We start from the raw sequence: 18,106 nt of genomic DNA on the forward strand, positions 1-18,106 counted from the left end.
GCTCTCCATGTAGTCATGCCGGCCACATGACCTTGGAGGTGTCTATGGACAACGCCAGCTCTTCGGCTTAGAAATTGAGATGAGCACCAACCCTTAGAGTCAGACATGACTGGACTTAACGTCAGGGGAAACCTTTACCTTTACTAGCATTACTGTGTATTGAACTACCTTTTCTGTCAAATTTGTTGTTAAACATGATGTTTTGGTGCTTAATTTGAAAAATCATAACCTAATTTGATGTGAGAGAAGCCAGAGGGGGGTTGGCCGAGTGGGTGAAGGTGGTGGTGAATGCCTCCCTTCGGGAAGACATATTTCCAGCGAGCCTGAAATTGGCTGTGATCAAACTGCTGTTGAAGAAGCCATCACTGGACCCCACTCAATTGGATAACTATCGGCCTATTTCCAATCTCCCCTTTTTGGGCAAGGTCGTGGAATGTGTGGTGGCCGCACAACTCCAGGCATTCTTGGTAGATACCAATTTTCTGGATCCGGCTCAGTCTGGTTTCAGGCCAGGGCATGGTACCGAGACAGCCTTGGTCGCCTTAGTCGATGATCTACGCCGGGAACTGGACAGGGGGAGTGTGTCCCTGCTGGTTCTGCTGGACCTCTCAGCGGCCTTCGATACCGTCGATCACGGTATCCTTCTGGGGCGCCTTGCTGGGATGGGTCTCGGAGGTACTGTTTTGCAGTGGCTCCGGTCCTTCCTGGAGGGGCGTTCCCAGATGGTGTCATTGGGGGACACCTGCTCGGCCCCACAGCCATTGTCTTGTGGGGTCCCGCAGGGGTCAGTACTATCCCCCATGTTGTTCAACATATACATGAACAGAGATCATCCGGAGTTTTGGGGTTCGGTGTCATCTGTACGCAGATGATGTCCAGCTCTGTTACTCCTGCCCACCTGTCACTAAGGAGGCTGTTCAGGTCCTGAACTGGTGTCTGGCCGCTGTGTCGGACTGGATGAGGGCCAACAAATTGAAATTGAATCCAGACAAGACAGAGGTCTTCCTGGTCAGTCGCAGGGCTGAACAGGGAATAGGGTTACAGCCTGTGTTGGATGGGGTCGCACTCCCCCTGAAGACACAGGTTCGCAGTCTGGGGGTTCTCCTGGACTCATCGCTGAGCCTGGAACCCCAGGTCTCAGCGGTAGGCAGGGGAGCATTCGCGCAACTGAGACTTGTGCGCCAGCTGCGCCCGTTCCTTGGGAGGTCTGACTTGGCCACGGTGGTCCACGCTCTGGTTACATCCTGTTTGGACTACTGCAACGCTCTCTACGTGGGGTTGCCTTTGAAGACGGCCCGGAAGCTCCAATTAGTACAACGGGCGGCAGCCAGATTAATAATTGGGGTGGCTTATAGGGAGCGTACCACCTCCCTACTTAGCCAGCTCCACTGGCTGCCGATATGCTACCGAGCCCAATTCAAAGTGCTGGTTTTGACCTATAAAGCCCTAAACGGTTCTGGCCCAATCTACTTGTCCGAACATATCTCCTCCTATGAGCCAGGAAGATCCCTAAGGTCATCTGGAGAGGCCCTGCTCTCGGTCCCGCCTGCCTCACAGGCACGGCTAGTGGGGACGAGGGACAGGGCCTTCTCGGTGGTGGCTCCCCGGCTGTGGAACACCCTCCCCAGAGAAATACGGCAAGCCCCAACCCTTTTGAGTTTTAGAAAAGCCCTGAAAACATGGCTATGTGCCCAGGCTTTTGAAGATTAAATGATAATGACGACCCGGACTGATTTACGGCTACAGCACGAGGATTTTGGAGGAATGGATTTTAATCATATGTTTTTATATTTTTTTATATTGTTTTAATTGTTTTATTGGATTTTTATTGTTGTTTTAATTATGTATAGGCATCGAATTGTTGCCAATTTTGTACGCCGCCCTGAGTCCCTTCGGGTGAGAAGGGCGGGATATAAATGTTGGAAATAAATAAATAAATAAATAAATGTTTAATAGGCTTTTCCTTAATCCCTTCTTATTATCCAACATATTCGCTTATCCAACGTTCTGCTGGCCCATTTATGTTGGATAAGTAAGACTCTACTGTATATTCTTGGTGACAGCAAACGGCCTCGCCTGCTAGAAGCAGCAACCCCCAGAATTGGACATGACTGTGCCGGGCTGTGGCGCAGGCTGGTTAGCAGCCAGCTGCAACAAATCACTCTGACCAAGAGGTCATGAGTTCGAGGCTCGCCCGTGCCTGCGTCTGTCTCTGTTCTATGTTATGGCATTGAATGTTTGCCTTATATGTGCAATGCAATCCTCCCTGAGTCCCCTTCGGGGTGAGAAGGGTGGAATATAAATACTGTAAATAAATAAGGAAAGGGAAAAAACTTCCTACTCCCGAGGAATGGTTAATCAGAATCTTGGACATGATACAAATGGATAAGCTAATACAAAAAATAAGAGAGGGTAAAAATAAAACAGACTGGACAAACTTCATAATATTCTTGATAAAAAGAAGAATGGACTTCATGATAGACTTATCTACAATATAAAACGGTTTAAGTGAAAAGAGACTAAGGGAAATTACCAATATGTAATCAACGAAAGAAAAAACTCAGAGATCAAGATGGGAAGTCAACCAATTGTTTTAAAATTATTTTTCTTTCTTTTTTCTTCTTCTTTCTATTCTTTTCTTTCTTTCTTTCTTTCTTTCCCCCTCCCTCCATTTTTCTCTCTTCACCTACTTTCAGAACCCTTTCACCTCCCTCACTTTCCTATCAATATATTGTTCCACCACTTTCGATGTACAGTAGAGTCTCACTTATCCAACACTTGCTTATCCAACGTTCTAGATTATCCAACGCATTTCTGTAGTCAATGTTTTCAATACATCGTGATATTTTGGTGCTAAATTCTTAAATACAGTAATTACTACATAGCATTAATGTATAACGAACTACTTTTTCTGTCAAATTTGTTGTATAACATGATGTTTTGGTGCTTAATTTATAAAATCATAACCTAATTTAATATTTAATAGGCTTTTCCTTGATCTCTCCTTATTATCCAACATATTTGCTTATCCAACGTTCTGCCGGTCCGCTTATGTTGGATAAGTGAGACTCTACTGTATGTAATCAACGAAAGAAAAAACTCCGAGGTTAAGATGGGAAGTCAACCAATTTTTTAAAAATTCTTTTTCTTTCTTTCTTTTTTCTTCTTCTCTTTCTTTCTTTCTTTCTTTCTTTCTTTCTTTCTTTCTTTCTTTCTTTCTTTCTTTCTTCCCCCCCTCCGTTTTTCTCTTCACCTACTTTCAGAACCCTTTCACCTCCCTCACTTTCCTATCAATATATTGTTCCACCACTTTCGATGTATTATGTTTCTTTACAAAATAAAAAATGCGTCCGAACGCATCTCCTCCTATGAGCCAGGAAGATCCCTGAGGTCATCTGGAGAGCCTTAAAAACATGGCTTTGTGCCCAGGCTTTTAACGAATAAACGATAAAGACGACCCAGATTGTTATATGGATAAAGTTGGAGGATATTGGACGAACGGATTTTAAACACGTTTTATGTTTTATATTTTATACTGTATTTAATTGGTTGTAATATATTTTTATATGTTGTTGTTTTTAATGATGTATCGGCATCGAATTGTTGCCAATTGTACGCCGCCCTGAGTCCCTCCGGGTGAGAAGGGCGGGATAGAAATATTTGAAATAAATAAATTTGAAATCAATAATGAGTAAAATAAATAAATAAATAAATAAATGACTGGATTTAAGATGCAGAGAGATTGGATGGTGACTGCTGGATTTCTCCATGTTCAGTGGCTGGGTGGCCATCCGTGGGGAGTGCTTTGATTGTGTATTCTAGCATGGCAGTCTGGGTGGCTCTTGGGGTTTTTTTTTCGTGTCAGGAGCAACCGGAGTTGCTTCTGGAGTGAGAGAATTGGCCGTCTGCAAGGACGTTGCCCAGGGGACGCCCGGATGTGTTTGATGTTTTTACCATCCTTGTGGGAGGCTTCTCTCATGTCCCTGCATGGAGCTGGAGCTGATAGAGGGAGCTCATCCACACTCTCCCCGGGTGGGATTCGAACCTGGCAGCTTTTTTTTTTTTTTCCGTGTCAGGAGCAACCGGAGTTGCTTCTGGAGTGAGAGAATTAGCCGTCTGCAACACGAGAGAATTAGCCGTCTGCAAGGACGTTGCCCAGGGGACGCCCTGATGTTTTGATGTTTTTACCATCCTTGTGGGAGGCTTCTCTCATGTCCCCGCATGGAGCTGGAGCTGATAGAGGGAGCTCATCCACACTCTCCCCGGGTGGGATTCGAACCTTCTGGAGTGAGAGAATTGGCCGTCTGCAAGGACGTTGCCCAGGGGAACGCCCTGATGTTTTGATGTTTTTACCATCCTTGTGGGAGGCTTCTCTCATGTCCTTGCATGGAGCTGGAGCTGATAGAGGGAGCTCATCCACACTCTCCCCGGGTGGGATTCGAACCTGGCAGCTTTTTTTTTTTTTTCGTGTCAGGAGCAACCGGAGTTGCTTCTGGAGTGAGAGAATTGGCCATCTGCAAGGACGTTGCCCAGGGGACGCCCGGATGTTTTGATGTTTTTACCATCCTTGTGGGAGGCTTCTCTCATGTCCCCGCATGGAGCTGGAGCTGATAGAGGGAGCTCATCCACACTCTCCCCGGGTGGGATTCGAACCTGGCAGCTTTTTTTTCGTGTCAGGAGCAACCGGAGTTGCTTCTGGAGTGAGAGAATTGGCCGTCTGCAAGGACGTTGCCCAGGGGACGCCCGGATGTTTTGATGTTTTTACCATCCTTGTGGGAGGCTTCTCTCATGTCCCCGCATGGAGCTGGAGCTGATAGAGGGAGCTCATCCACACTCTCCCCGGGTGGGATTCGAACCTGGCAGCTTTTTTTTTGTGTCAGGAGCAACCGGAGTTGCTTCTGGAGTGAGAGAATTGGCCGTCTGCAAGGACGTTGCCCAGGGGACGCCCGGATGTTTTTGATGTTTTACCATCCTTGTGGGAGGCTTCTCTCATGTCCCCGCATGGAGCTGGAGCTGATAGAGGGAGCTCATCCACACTCTCCCCGGGTGGGATTCGAACCTGGCAGCTTTCAGGTCAGCAACCCAACCTTCAAGTCATGAGGCTTTTATCCCCTAGGCCAGGGGTCCCCAAACTAAGGCCCGGGGGCCAGATGCGGCCCTCCGAGGTCATTTACCAGGCCCCCGCCCTCAGTTTTATAATATAATATATTGTATATACATATAATATTGATAATAATATTATAATGTAATACAATATAACACTAATAATACCATATAATAATATTAATTATATATTCTATATTACATATAATATTACTAATAATATTACAGTATAGTGGTATAGTTCAATAAAGTAATATATAATGCTAATATTGTGCTATGCTAATAATATAATACATTGTATGTACATATAATTTGTAAGCCACTCTGAGTCCCCTTTGGGGTGAGAAGGGTGTGATACAAATGTAGTAAATAAATGCAGTAAATAAATAAATAATAAATAAATACATTTTAGACTTAGGCTTGCCCAAAGTCTGAAATGACTTGAAGGCACACAACAACAACAACAACAACAACCCTAATTAACTTGACTATTTCATTGGCCAGAAGCAGGAACACACTTCCCATTGAAATCCTGATAAATGTAGGTTGGTTAAAATTATTTTTATTTTTAAATATTGTATTGTTCTTTCGTTGTTGTTGTTGTTGTTGTTTTTGCACTACAAATAAGACATGTGCAGTGTGCATTGGAATTTGTTTGTATTTTTTTTTTCAAATGATAATCCGGCCCCTCAACAGTCTGAAGGATTGTGGACCGGCCCTCGACTTAAAAAGTTTGAGGACCCCTGCCCTAGGCCATCGGAGGCTCCGGCTCTTGGGGTGTCTGTGACTCAGAGAAGAGTGAGCGAGAGGGAGAACCTGAGGAGGAGTTTTGGAGAGGGAGTCTCTCTCTCTCTGCCTGTGTCTCTTTCTCCTGCTCCTCTGTCTGTGTCTCTGAGCGGGAGGAGGGATGACTTGGCACTGAGTCCCGCTCCGGGCTCAGCCAGCGCTGGGTCCACGCCTCCGGGTCTTGCCTGAGCCGAGCTTTGAGGGAGGGAGCAAGAGAGAGAGAGAGCCGGTGAAGGAAGGAAGGAAGAAGAGAGGGAAATAGGGAGGGAGACTGCACCGGCGCGGAGGGAGGGGGAAGGGGGTGTTGCGGAGAGGAAGGGCAGCCTCCTCCTCCTCTTCCTCCTCCTGCTTCCAGAGGAGGACCTGCTCCTGCCTCCTCCATCCTCTCCCGCAGCAGCGCCCTCAGGTAAGGCTCGTCCTTCTGCGGCTGTCTGGAGCTGAGGCTTTGAACAGAGCAAGGGATGCCCTTTCCTCTCTCCCTCTCCTGGGTTTTCTGCAGGCTCTCTTCCGCAGAGCAGGGAGTGAAATGGCAGGAGGGATTGAGCCCTGGTTTTTTGCTGCCTTTGCCCCTTCCTCGGCCAAGGATGACAAAGGGCCAGGCCTGCTGCCTCCATCCTTCCTGCCATCCGGGTGGCAATATGTGTGTGTGGGCCGCAGCCTAGAGAGGCTTTGGGGCAGCCTTGACGAGTCACACACACACACACACACAGAAACACCCGCAGTCATGAATGCCAACTGGGGACACAGGAGGCGGGAGGAGAGGGCAATGCGCTTGGGTAGGGAAGGAGAATTGCTTCCACACTCCCGCATCCATCCAAGCTGAGGTGGCACATAGCAGTGTAGGATGATGCCCATGAAAAAGGGGCTGGGTATATACAGTAGAGTCTCACTTATCCAACACTCGCTTATCCAACGTTCTGGATTATCCAACCCATTTTTGTAGACAATGTTTTCAATACATCGTGATATTTTGGTGCTAAATTTGTAAATACAGTAATTACTACATAGCATTACTGTGTATTGAATTACTTTTTCTGTCAAATTTTTTGTATAGCATGATGTTTTGGGGCTTAATTTCTAAAATCATATCCTATTTTGATGTTTAATAGGCTTTTTCTTAATCTCTCCTTATTATCCAACATATTCGCTTATCCAACATTCTGCCGGCCCATTTACGTTGGATAAGTGAGACTCTACTGTATATGTATGTGCCTTCAAGTTGCTCGTTGACTTAAGGGCAACCCCTGAGACCATCATGGGACTTTGTGTTGTCGAAGGCTTTCATGGCCGGAATCACTGGGTTGTTATGAGTTTTCCGGGCTGCATGGCCATGTTCCAGAAGCACTCTCTCCTGACATTTCACCCACATCTATGGCAGAGGTTGTGAGGTATATTGGACAACTATGCAAGGAGGGTTATTGTGTGTTTTCCAGGCTGTACGGCCATTCCCTCCTGACGTTTCGCCCACATTTATGGCAGGCATCCACAGAGGTTGTGGGGTTATTGGACAACTATACAAGGAGGGCTATTGTGTGTTTTCCAGGCTGTATGGCCATTCCCTCCTGACGTTTCGCCCACATTTATAGCAGGCATCCACAGAGGTTGTGTGGTATATTGGACAACTATACAAGGAGGGCTATTGTGTGTTTTCCAGGCTGTATGGCCATTCTCTCCTGACATTTCGCCCACATCTGTGGCAGGCATCCTCAGAGGTTATGAGGTACAGTATAGTCTCACTTATCCAACATAAAGGGGCCGGCAGAACATTGGATAAGCAAATATGTTTGATAATAAGGAGGGATTAAGGAAAGGCCTATTACACATCAAATTAGGTTAAAAAAAGGTAAAGGTAAAGGTTTTCCCCTGACGTTAAGTCCAGTCATGACCGACTCTGGGGGTTGGTGCTCATCTCCATTTCTAAGCCGAAGAGCCGGCGTTGTCCATAGACACCTCCAAGGTCATGTGGCCGGCATGACTGCATGGAACGCCGTTACCTTCCTGCCGGAGCGGTATCTATTAATCTACTCAAATTTGCATGTTTTCGAACTGCTAGGTTGGCAGGAGCTGGGGCTAACAGCGGGAGCTCATTCCGTTCCCGGGATTTGAACCTGGGACCTTTCAGTCTGCAAGTTCAGTAGCTCTGCGCTTTAACACACTGCGCCACCACCAGGGGCCCCTAGAGTCTCACTTATCCAACATAAATGGGCCAGCAGAACGTTGGATAAGCGAATATTTTGGATAATAAGGAGAGATTAAGGAAAAGCCTATTACACATCAAATTAGGTTATGATTTTACAAATTAAGCACCAAAACATCATGTTTAACAACAAATTTGACATAAAAGGTAGTTCAATAGGCAGTAATGCTATCTAGTAATTACTGTATTTACGAATTTAGCACCAAAATATCACAATGTATTGAAAACATTGATTACAAAAATGCGTTGGATAATCCAGAATGTTGGATAAGCGAGTCTTGGATAAGTGAGACTCTACTGTATATTGGAAAAACTAAAGGCAGGTTTATATATCTGTGGAAGGTCCAGGGTGGGAGAAAGGACTCTTGTCTGTTGGAGGCCAGTGTGAATGTTGCAATTAATCACCTTGATTAGCATTAATGGCCTTGCAAGCTTCATTCCTGCCTGGGGGGATCCTTTGTTGGGAGGTGTTAGCTGGCCCTGATTGATTCATGTCTGAAATTCCTCTGTTTTCAGAGTGTTGTTTTTTATTTACTGTTCTGATTTTAGAGTTTTTTTAAATACTGGTAGTCATATTTTGTTCATTTTCATGGTTTCCTCCTTTCTGTTGAAATTGTCCACATGGTTGTGGATTTCGATGGCTTCTCTGTGTAGTCTGACATGATCGTTGCTAGAGTGGTCCAGCCTTTCGGTGTTTTTAAATAATATACTGTGTCCAGGTTGGTTTATCAAGTGCTCTGCTATGGCTGACTTAGTCTGCAGTGCCTTTCATGTTCCTTGATTCGTGTTTTACATACTGGTTGCTAGGTTGAGTTACCAAAAGTTAATTGCCGATATTCTACATATTTTAGACAACTTAGCTATGTCTGTGAATCTAAATAACCTCTCCTAGTCCAGCCCCTTCTGACCTCATCTAAAAAGCCAGCCGCTAGACCGGGTATTTTTTTTTTGCACAGCCTTCATGGTGTCATCAGAAAAAGCTGGGCCTGGGAAGTGATACCTTCCCGGCACCATGACAAGAGGAACTGCCCGTGCATGCTTAAAAAGTTGTAATCCGAAGCCGATTCTGTGCTGTGATCAAACCTCCAGCTGAAGCTTAAACACTCGGAGCCGGCATTAGGGCATGATGTTATATAACTATTTCCACTGTGATGGGATGAAATGGGGATGAAGTGGCTTGGAAAGCTCAATTGCATTTATTCCCGCCCCCCTTATTAGAAGAAGCAAGATATTTCCTCCTTGATAGTGCTTTTAAATATATTCCCAACTAGCTTGGGTATCCGCATTACGCGGGTTTTTTAAAAATTAAGTTTTTTAATTGTACAAAATGCATAAGGTTGTGGGTGAACTACAACTCACATCATACTGGGTTAACCCCGAGAAATTCCATCAGTCCTTAAAGTTTGTTATGTTGGGCAAGTTTGCTCTAGATCAGGGGTCCTCAAATGTTTTTGACTTTCAACTCCCAGAAATCCTAACAGCTAGTAAACTGGCTGGAATTTCTGGGAGTTGTGGGCCAAAAACATCTGGGGACCCCAGGTTGAGAACCATTGCTCTAAATGCATCATCAGTGGGGTTCATTATGCTTTCTGGTTGTAGGGTAAACTACAATTCCCATTACAGTGAGTCAGTCCCCTTAGACCTCTCCAGTACATTGAGTTAGCCATGGGAGTTCTGTGTGCCAAGTTTGGTCGAGGTCCATCATCGGTGGAGGTCACAGTTTCCCTGGTTGTGGGTGAACTACAACTCCCAGAAAGGAAGGTCAGTTCCCCCCAAACCCCTCCAGTAAACAAATTTAGGAATAACTGGTATTTGTGCCAAGTTTGGTCCAGATCCATCAATGTTTAGGTTCATAGTGCTCTCTGGATGTAGGTGAACTACAACTCTCCCAAATCAAAGTGAATTTCCCCTAAAGACCTCCAGTATTTTTTGCTGGTCATGAGGACTCTGTGTGCCAATTGTGGTCCAGTTCCATCTTTGGTAGAGTTCAGAGTGCTCATTTATTGCAGGTGAACTATAAATCCCAGTATCTACAACTCCAAAATGTCCAGGCCAATTCCCCTTAAAATCGCCAGTATTCAAATTTGGGCATATTGGATATGCATGTCAAGTTTGGTCCAGATCCACCATTGTTCGGGTTCATAATGCACTCTGGATGTAGGTGAACTACAACTCCTATAAATCTCTCCAAAGACCTCCAGTATTTTTTGTTGGTCATGGGGGTTCTGTGTGCCAAGTTAGTTCCAGGTCCATCGTTGGTGGAGTTCAGAGTGCTCTTAGATTGCAGGTGAACTATACATCCCAGTATCAACAACTCCTATAAATCATGGTGAATTCTCCCCAAACTTCTCTAGTATGTTCAGTTGCTGATCAATTCCTCTGTTTGCTGTGTGCCTTAGAAAAGAATAGGAAAGGGTTAAGGGAGAGGCAGGGGGTGGAGTCGTGCACATTCCACACCAATGGGGAGAGTAAGGAACACTTGGATGTCTGTGGTGGAGGAAAAACAGAAAATCTAGGATGAAATGGTCCCCGTATGAAAGCCTTCACTTGGGTGGGGGGCAGTATGGTGTTTGTGGAGGACATTAGCAGGACTCTTGGACATGTTCACGGTGCTCGCTATAACCTGCAATGTCATTGGAGGGAGGGCCTTGGTGTCTCCTAAGTAGTGGGAGCTATAGTTATTTGTGGAAGTGGGAGCTTGTCTGTGGAAGTGGGCACCCCAACCTCACACATGCATACATATTTTCATTTTTATTATGTGTATAGATGAAATGCTCAACCTAGTGTCTTGGAAAAGATGATTGATAGGCCTCAAAGGAAGTTGGCATCCTAAAGTATATCCTTTCTGCCACTTTCCCACAATCATGTTTATATGTGGGTGGTATGTAGTATTAATTTGCTAGGAATCGTGTGGGCTATTAATTGTTGCGCAAAAAAACCCCTATTTTGACAGTCTCATCCTTCCCACAATATGGTAAAAACAATATGATAAACTTTTCTTTTTGATGAGTTTCACTGTACAATCAGATTGTCAGAATGCCACTTTGTACCACAGGCATTCCTGGTAATCTACATCAGTTCAGTTTTATTATTAGCATTTAGTAAATGAAGCCGGACTGCCTCTTTTGGACTTCTCTCAATGAAACAAATTTCCAAAGGTCGTGAAGCAAACTGCAGTACAATTTGGCTTTAACAGTCTCTCCTCCGTAAGGAACACTGTCTGAGCTTTTTTCAAGGGGTTTTGATCACAATCCTGCTTGAATGGGCTCTGAAGATTATAAAATAATAGCTTGGGGACCCGGCGGTGTCCAGGTTATATGAGAAAAGCATTGTTTTTCTGTGCTCCAAGTTTAGTCTAGATCCAATGTCAGCTAGGTTCAGTGGGTGCAGGTAAACTACAACTCCCGTATGCAAGTCCCATCGTCCATGGTGTAGCCTCCTCCAAACCACACCAGGATGTAGAGTGGATCATGGAGGCTCTGTTTGCCAAGTTTGGTCTTTATCAGTCATTGGTGTGGGTTGAAGTGGTCTCAGGAAGTGAGTGAAGGTACTGTAAATCCCATCATCCATGGTCTGTTGCCCCTCAAACCGCAGCAAGACGTAAAGTGGGTCATGGGGGGCTCTGTGTACCAAGTTTGATCCTGATCGGTCATTGGTTTGGATCACAGTGGTCTCAGGAAGTGAGTGGTTACTGTAAATCCCATCATCCATCATCCATCATCCATCCTCCCCTAAAATGCACCAGGATGTAAAGTGGATCATGATGGCTCTGTGTGCCAACTTTGGTTCTTATTCATCATTGGTGGGGTTGCTGTGGTCTGTGGGAGGCGAATTGCATGAAGGCACTCCAAATCCCATAATCCACAGTCCGTCCTCCCCCAAACGGCAACGGGACATAAAGTGCCCATCATTCGCTGAAATAGTTATGTTAAATAGCAACCATCGTCTGCTTATAATAGCCACCTCTGTTCTAATTTGATTGTAGTTTTGTCTATGTGTGACCTTGACTTGCAAAGCCTGAAAAGGAATTATGTTGAAACACTCTACAATAAAATTATGTTTTTGGGGGTTTGTCTTATTTCTGGTATAAACTAACACAGGCAGAAAACTAAATTAGAAGCTAATTGGATTAAACATAACCCCAGGGTTGACTTTCTTCCAGTAATGTCCTTACACCCCTTTGCATCACCCCAAAACTGACTCCAGTGGGTTTCTTAGTAATCCAGAAACGCCTTTCCTCCCTAAACCTAGAAGAGAACTTCTGGTCAAAAGGGTTGGGCAACTTTCACAGATCTGGAGTCTGATTTTGTGCCAACAGGACACTCAAGGGCAGTAGGCACTAAAGCTTTTTTTGGTCTCCCAAATGATCAGGTTCCCATTATTAGAACCACCAAGGTAGTGAAGTTGAGCTCACCGTCTTGGTGGCCCTAATAGTGAACTATCAACCTGAAGTATTTCAGTTTTTTGACATCTTTGTATTCACTTAACAGGGTCTTATACTTTCCCCATTCTTGAGTATTGATTTAATGCTTTCAAATATTCTATAATAGAATAGTTGAAAGAAACAGTCAGGGCCAGCTAACACCTTCCAACAAAGGATTCGCCCGGGTAAAAAGCTTTGAATCTGCAAGGCCATTAAATGCTAATCAAGCTGGCCAATTGCAACATGACTCAAACAGAAAAGAGTTCTTTCTCCCAACCTGGACTTTTAACAGTTATATAAACCCCACTTAACTAGTTTCTAACAGACCTCTCAACCTCTGAGGATGCTTGCCATAGATGTGGGTGAAACATCAGGAGAGAATGCTTCTGGAATATGGCCATACAGCCCGGAAAACTCACAGCAACCCATTCCAACAAAATTGCAGTATAAAATCCTTAAATAGCATCTTGCTGTTGCTCTAAATATTAGTATCTATAAAAGGTCTAATTGTTGTAAACAATGACAAGAATGCCATCGTTTAATATTATGAAGGCAGGTCTTGCCAGAGAAGGCATTTTTGTAATGTTCTACCTTCTCCTAATTTGAGAGTGAAAAATAATCCAATTTCAAATGCCTATTGAAATATTTATTTAGACAGGCTTTTTCTAGGTAGTAGCAAACATTTCCTTCTCTCCAATTGCATATTACTGTTCATGGGTTCTCATTTTTCCAATTAGTTAAAACTACTTTTACATTGTTTTGCTTGGTGTTCTGTTTTGCTATACAGTATATGCTTTTAATTGCAGCTGCGTATAATGCTATTATCTTCAGTGGCATAGAAATGCCATGAATAAATAAACAGCATGAGATACCCAGCTAGTTGTTTGTGTCTGTGATACATAGTCAGGACTGCACCTGAAGTTCTCTTCAACTTGACATTTTGAAAGGTCTTACTCAATTAGAACTTGATTATTTCATTTGCTCCCACCCCTTTTTTCGATGTTGGGAAGTTTTCTTATAGCCAATGCTATTCTGTAAGCAATTAGCAACCTGAATAATGGTGAAAAGTGATCTGAATAATTGACAGACTGTATTAAATGACATGGCAAATTAAAATTTGCCTTCATGCAGATTACAGAAAGAAAATCTAATGAGAATGTTAACATGTGTTAAGTGAATAACAGAAGTGATTTTGAGATAAATTGACACAAAAATACCAGAGGAAGGTAACAATAGTTCATTCGTGTTGAGTGATTGTCGCTTTGTAATTATAGATCCCATTCTATTTAGGAAGCTAAACAGGTCGGATCTGGTAAGGGCCTAGATGGGAGACCACTAAAGAATACCTGGTGTTTTAGGGTATATTTCAGAAGAAGGAACTGGCAAAACAACTTCTAAGTATTTCTTGACTAAGAAAATCCTATGAAAGTAATGGGCAGGGCTACCATAAGTTGACAGGCACTTGAAGACACATATACAGTAGTGTCGTGCATGTGTATGAAATCGCTTACCGTTCCTGTTTGTTTCATTCGTATGGCCCCATTTTCATTTCTGTCTGCTGCTTATGGAGATGAGCACCTATATGAATGGGCTTTTCTGTCCAAGGTCCGAAAAAAACCAAAAGATTTTCAGGCCTTGGGCAGCAAAGCACCAGGCCCTGCGGTTGAGTGCTTGACTGTAGGCTTGGAAGTCAGAGCCTACAAGCACTGAGCCCTCAATGCTCATAGGCTCTGGCTGGCGGGCCTAGCATCAAGTGCTCGACCATAAGCCCTGCGAGCCAGGCCTACGAGCATTGAGTGATCAGTCTCCTATGCCCAGCTCGCAGGGCCTATAGGTGAGCACCGAACGCTTGATGCTCATAGGCCCTGTGAACTGGGCCTATGAGCACCGAGCGTTTGGTGCTTGACTGTAGGCCCTGCGAGCCAGGCCTATGAAACATCGAGTGCTTGATGGCTCATAGACCTGGCTTGCAGGGCCTATGAGCATTGAGCGCCCGGTGCTTGGCTGAAGGCCCTGTGAGCCAGGGCCTACAGCCAAGCGACGAAAATCAGCTGACCAATCGGCTACCGTTCCCCTCTGCCTTTCATTTCACTGTTTCTTTTGTTCCCATGGGGTTGTACCATTCCGTGCAATCCAAATGTTTTTAGGATTCATTCAGCACTTTAAGTATTACACCTGCTGTATAATTATCCCTCCCTGATAACTTGATATTGCTTTGCACCTTGGCCTGGATCTTTTGACCCAAATCGGGATTTTAATATTATTGTGTATATTGACTTTTATGACTGTTTTTAATCATGTTGAAGTTTTACTGCTCGGTTTAATGTTTTATCTGATTTGTGCTGTCGTGTCTGGGCATGGCCCCATGTAAGCCGCCCCGAGTCCCTCCGGGGAGATGGGGCGGGATATAAGAATAAAATTATTATTATTATTATTATAAATGGCCAAAACGGTACAAAACCACGAAAGAAACAGATGAAACAGGATTTGAGCCCAACCCTAACATACAGTATTTCTAGCGCTTGGGTTGACCCAGCAACCCAAGTTTGCCTTTGGGATGAGTTATTCTGGTCTCTCAAGATGAGTGGATTGACTTGGATCTTGCTTTTTGCTCAGGATTTCAACTGGAGTATTTCCTCTCTGTATGCTCCCTTTCTGACACTCCAACTGAAGCACGTTTCATGTATGCTGTAAACCCAACTGAATTCAAGCCATTGTGATTTATTGTTTCTAGATACATAATGTCCACCTTAATCCTTGTGTTGCTGCAGAACCCACCCCCCCCCTCCATAAGTTCCATAGTGTTGTGTACATGGCTTCTGTACATTCTTGTAAGGTGGTGACAAAATATGCTGGGTTTATATGTCACTTTATGTGAATTTGCAATATGTCAGTACACTAAGATATGAATGAGCATTCTGTGCCTTTGCACAGCTTTTTTGTTTTTCCCTTCATATACGCCAGGAAATTGTTTAGGAAACTATAGCTGAGTGTAGTTTCTTATTACACTTGACCCTTGAAACTGGGATGATCAACATACGGCCCTAAAGGTCTTGTTGGATTCCAACTCCTATTAGCCCTAACCCGCAGAGCCAATGGTGACGGATAATGAATTTCATTCTAGCAACACCTATAAGGCCACATGCTCCACATCATTGTATGAAACTAGAGGTAATCACTTCTGTACCATCAGAATATAATGGCATACTTTATAGTTTACATTCATATCTTGTCTTGTTTGGAAGTAACTAATCAGTATTTCTAGTTTGGGTGTTAATTAAAACTATGCTCAGCTGTGATTTCTTTGACTGGATCTATACAGCCATATACTCCAAATTATAAAAGCAGATAATCCAGATTATCTGCTTTGAACTGGATTATATGAGTCTACACTGCCATATAATCCAGTTCAAAGCAGATAATCTGGATTTTATATGGCAGTGTAGAAGAGACCTTAGTTTGTTTTCCAGTCACATACATATAGCAGGAGAAGGTTGGCTTCAGGAATGTCATTTATATCTCAATTCAGTTAAATCGGGAGCTCCTGCTGGCACAGTGGGTTAAACAGCTCAGCTGTTGAACTTGCTGACTGAAAGGTCAGCAGTTTGAATCCGGGGAGCAGGGTGAGCTTTAACTGTTAGCTCCAGCTTCTGCCAACCTAGTGGTTTGAAAATATGCAAATGTGAGTAGGTCAATAGGTACCACTCCAGCGGGAAAGTAAGGGTGCTCCATGCAGTCATGCTGACCACAAGACCTTGGAGGTGTCTATAGACAATGTCGGCTCTTTGGCTTAGAAATGGAGATGAGCACCAACCCCCAGAGTCAGACACGACTAGACTTAATTTTACGGGACAACCTTTACCTTTCCTTAGATAAATCAAGATCTGGATCTTCAGAATTGGCTACAGAATGGATTCCCCTGGATGTTTGTTCAACAATATTTCTCATTCAAGATGCCTTGATAAGTTTCCATGGAACATTTTTTGGGTTTCTCGTCGGACTCCTATTTGAAATTCATGGGGTCATCTTAAAAGGCTGCACTTTTTGACTTCATTTATATTTCCCCTCTTTCTGCAAAAGTCCACAAGCACTTCACTCACCTCTTTAAGCAACCTTTTGTGAGTCTTTAGTTTTATTTTTCTCTTCTTGATGTCTGTTAGGAAAAGGACAACAGAGGGAAACCACTAATGCTTTGTTTTTAGGAGGTAATTTGAGAAAACCGAGGAGAGCATTAATCCCAGGGTGGCTTTGTGACACAGCGCAGAAGACAAAGCTTACCACAGGCATAGAGGGAATACACAGGTAGAAAGGTGGGCCAATCTGATCCGTAAGATAAACAGAATCATTAAAGGATTATGTGAGGGGAAAACATAAAGTGAAAGAAAAGAGCTTTTATGAATGTAGCAATGACATTATAACAATTGTACCAATATTTAAAAGGCATTAATATTTAGAACAATACTTAGTTGTTAAGTGAGAATTTCAGGATGTGTGCTCTTTATTCAGTGTTTGTTGAGGGGCTGGTTGTGAAAGTTAAAATTTTCCATAGGCTACGTCATGAGACATTTATTCCTTGGGAGGAGAGCAATGACCAACCTTGATAAAATAGTGAAGAGTGGCAACGAAGGTCCGCATAGTTAAAGCAATGGTATTCCCCATAGTAACCTATGGATGCGAGAGCTGGATCATAAGGAAGGGTGAGCGAAGGAAGACAAACGCTTTTGAATTGTAGTGTTGGAGGAAAATTCTGAGAGTACCTTGATCTGTAAGAAGATCAAACCAGTCCATCCTCCAGGAAATAGTGCCTGATTGCTCACTGGAGGGAAGGATAGTAGAGGCAAAAATGAAGTATTTTGGCCACATCTTGTGAAGCCAGGAAATTTTGGAGAAGACAATGATGCTAGGGGAAATGGAAGGAAAAAGGAAGAGGGGCTGACCAAGGGCAAGATGGATGGATGGCATCCTTGTAGTGACTGGCATGACCTTGAAGGAACTGGGGGTGGCAGCTGACAGGAAGCTCTGGCGGGGGCTGGTCCATGAGGTCGCGAAGAGCCGGAAGCGACTGAACAAATAAACAACAACAACATCATGAGAGCAAAAGGAGAACTTTGTCATTATTTGCTTTTTTGGGGCTGTCTTGGTTTTTGTTTTCTTAGTATAAAAGGTTTGCAATTTTGGAGTTTCGACAGCCCAACTGATTGCAGATGGATTTTTAAATGCTTTTCTTTGTTTGCTGTTGTCTTCAGAATAGCACTTTGCTGACCTTGCCTGATCTATTTTATATGAGTTATACAATCTTCTAGTTTAAAACTAAAGCAAAGCATTACCAGAAACTATTAGATGAATGAGAAACATCTGAAACATTTCATTCCTGTTTTATTCAATTTAAATGTGAGTAGGCAGTGTAATGCACATAATTACAACATTCCCAAACTGCAGCAGTAATCATCAACTATGTTTCCAGTTTGTATGTTTGCAAGACTCCGGAGCTATTATAAACTATGAAATGTTTAAGTATACTTTAAGCCAGGGGTCCCCAAACTTTTAAAACAGGGGGCCAGTTCACGGTCGCTCAGACCATTGGAGGGCCGGATTAT

At 43.7% G+C, this 18,106-nt stretch overlaps 1 protein-coding gene across 8 annotated transcripts in view; it reads left to right on the forward strand.

The window, feature by feature from the left end:
• Window positions 1-5,975: 5,975 nt before the first annotated feature.
• Window positions 5,976-18,106, forward strand: part of osbpl6 (oxysterol binding protein like 6) — a 139,163-nt gene continuing 127,032 nt past the window's right edge. For 2 of the 8 annotated variants that reach the window (XM_008118214.3, XM_062969130.1), the window contains exon 1: window positions 5,982-6,295. The gene's annotated coding sequence lies outside the window, so the exon portion shown is untranslated. Of the gene's footprint in view, window positions 6,296-18,106 lie in introns of all 8 variants that reach the window. The other 6 variants (XM_008118212.3, XM_062969131.1, XR_010002346.1 and 3 more) reach the window with 5 other exon arrangements.

This window comes from Anolis carolinensis, chromosome 1 (genome assembly GCF_035594765.1).
Source record: "Anolis carolinensis isolate JA03-04 chromosome 1, rAnoCar3.1.pri, whole genome shotgun sequence".
Taxonomy (NCBI): Eukaryota; Metazoa; Chordata; class Lepidosauria; order Squamata; family Dactyloidae; genus Anolis; species Anolis carolinensis.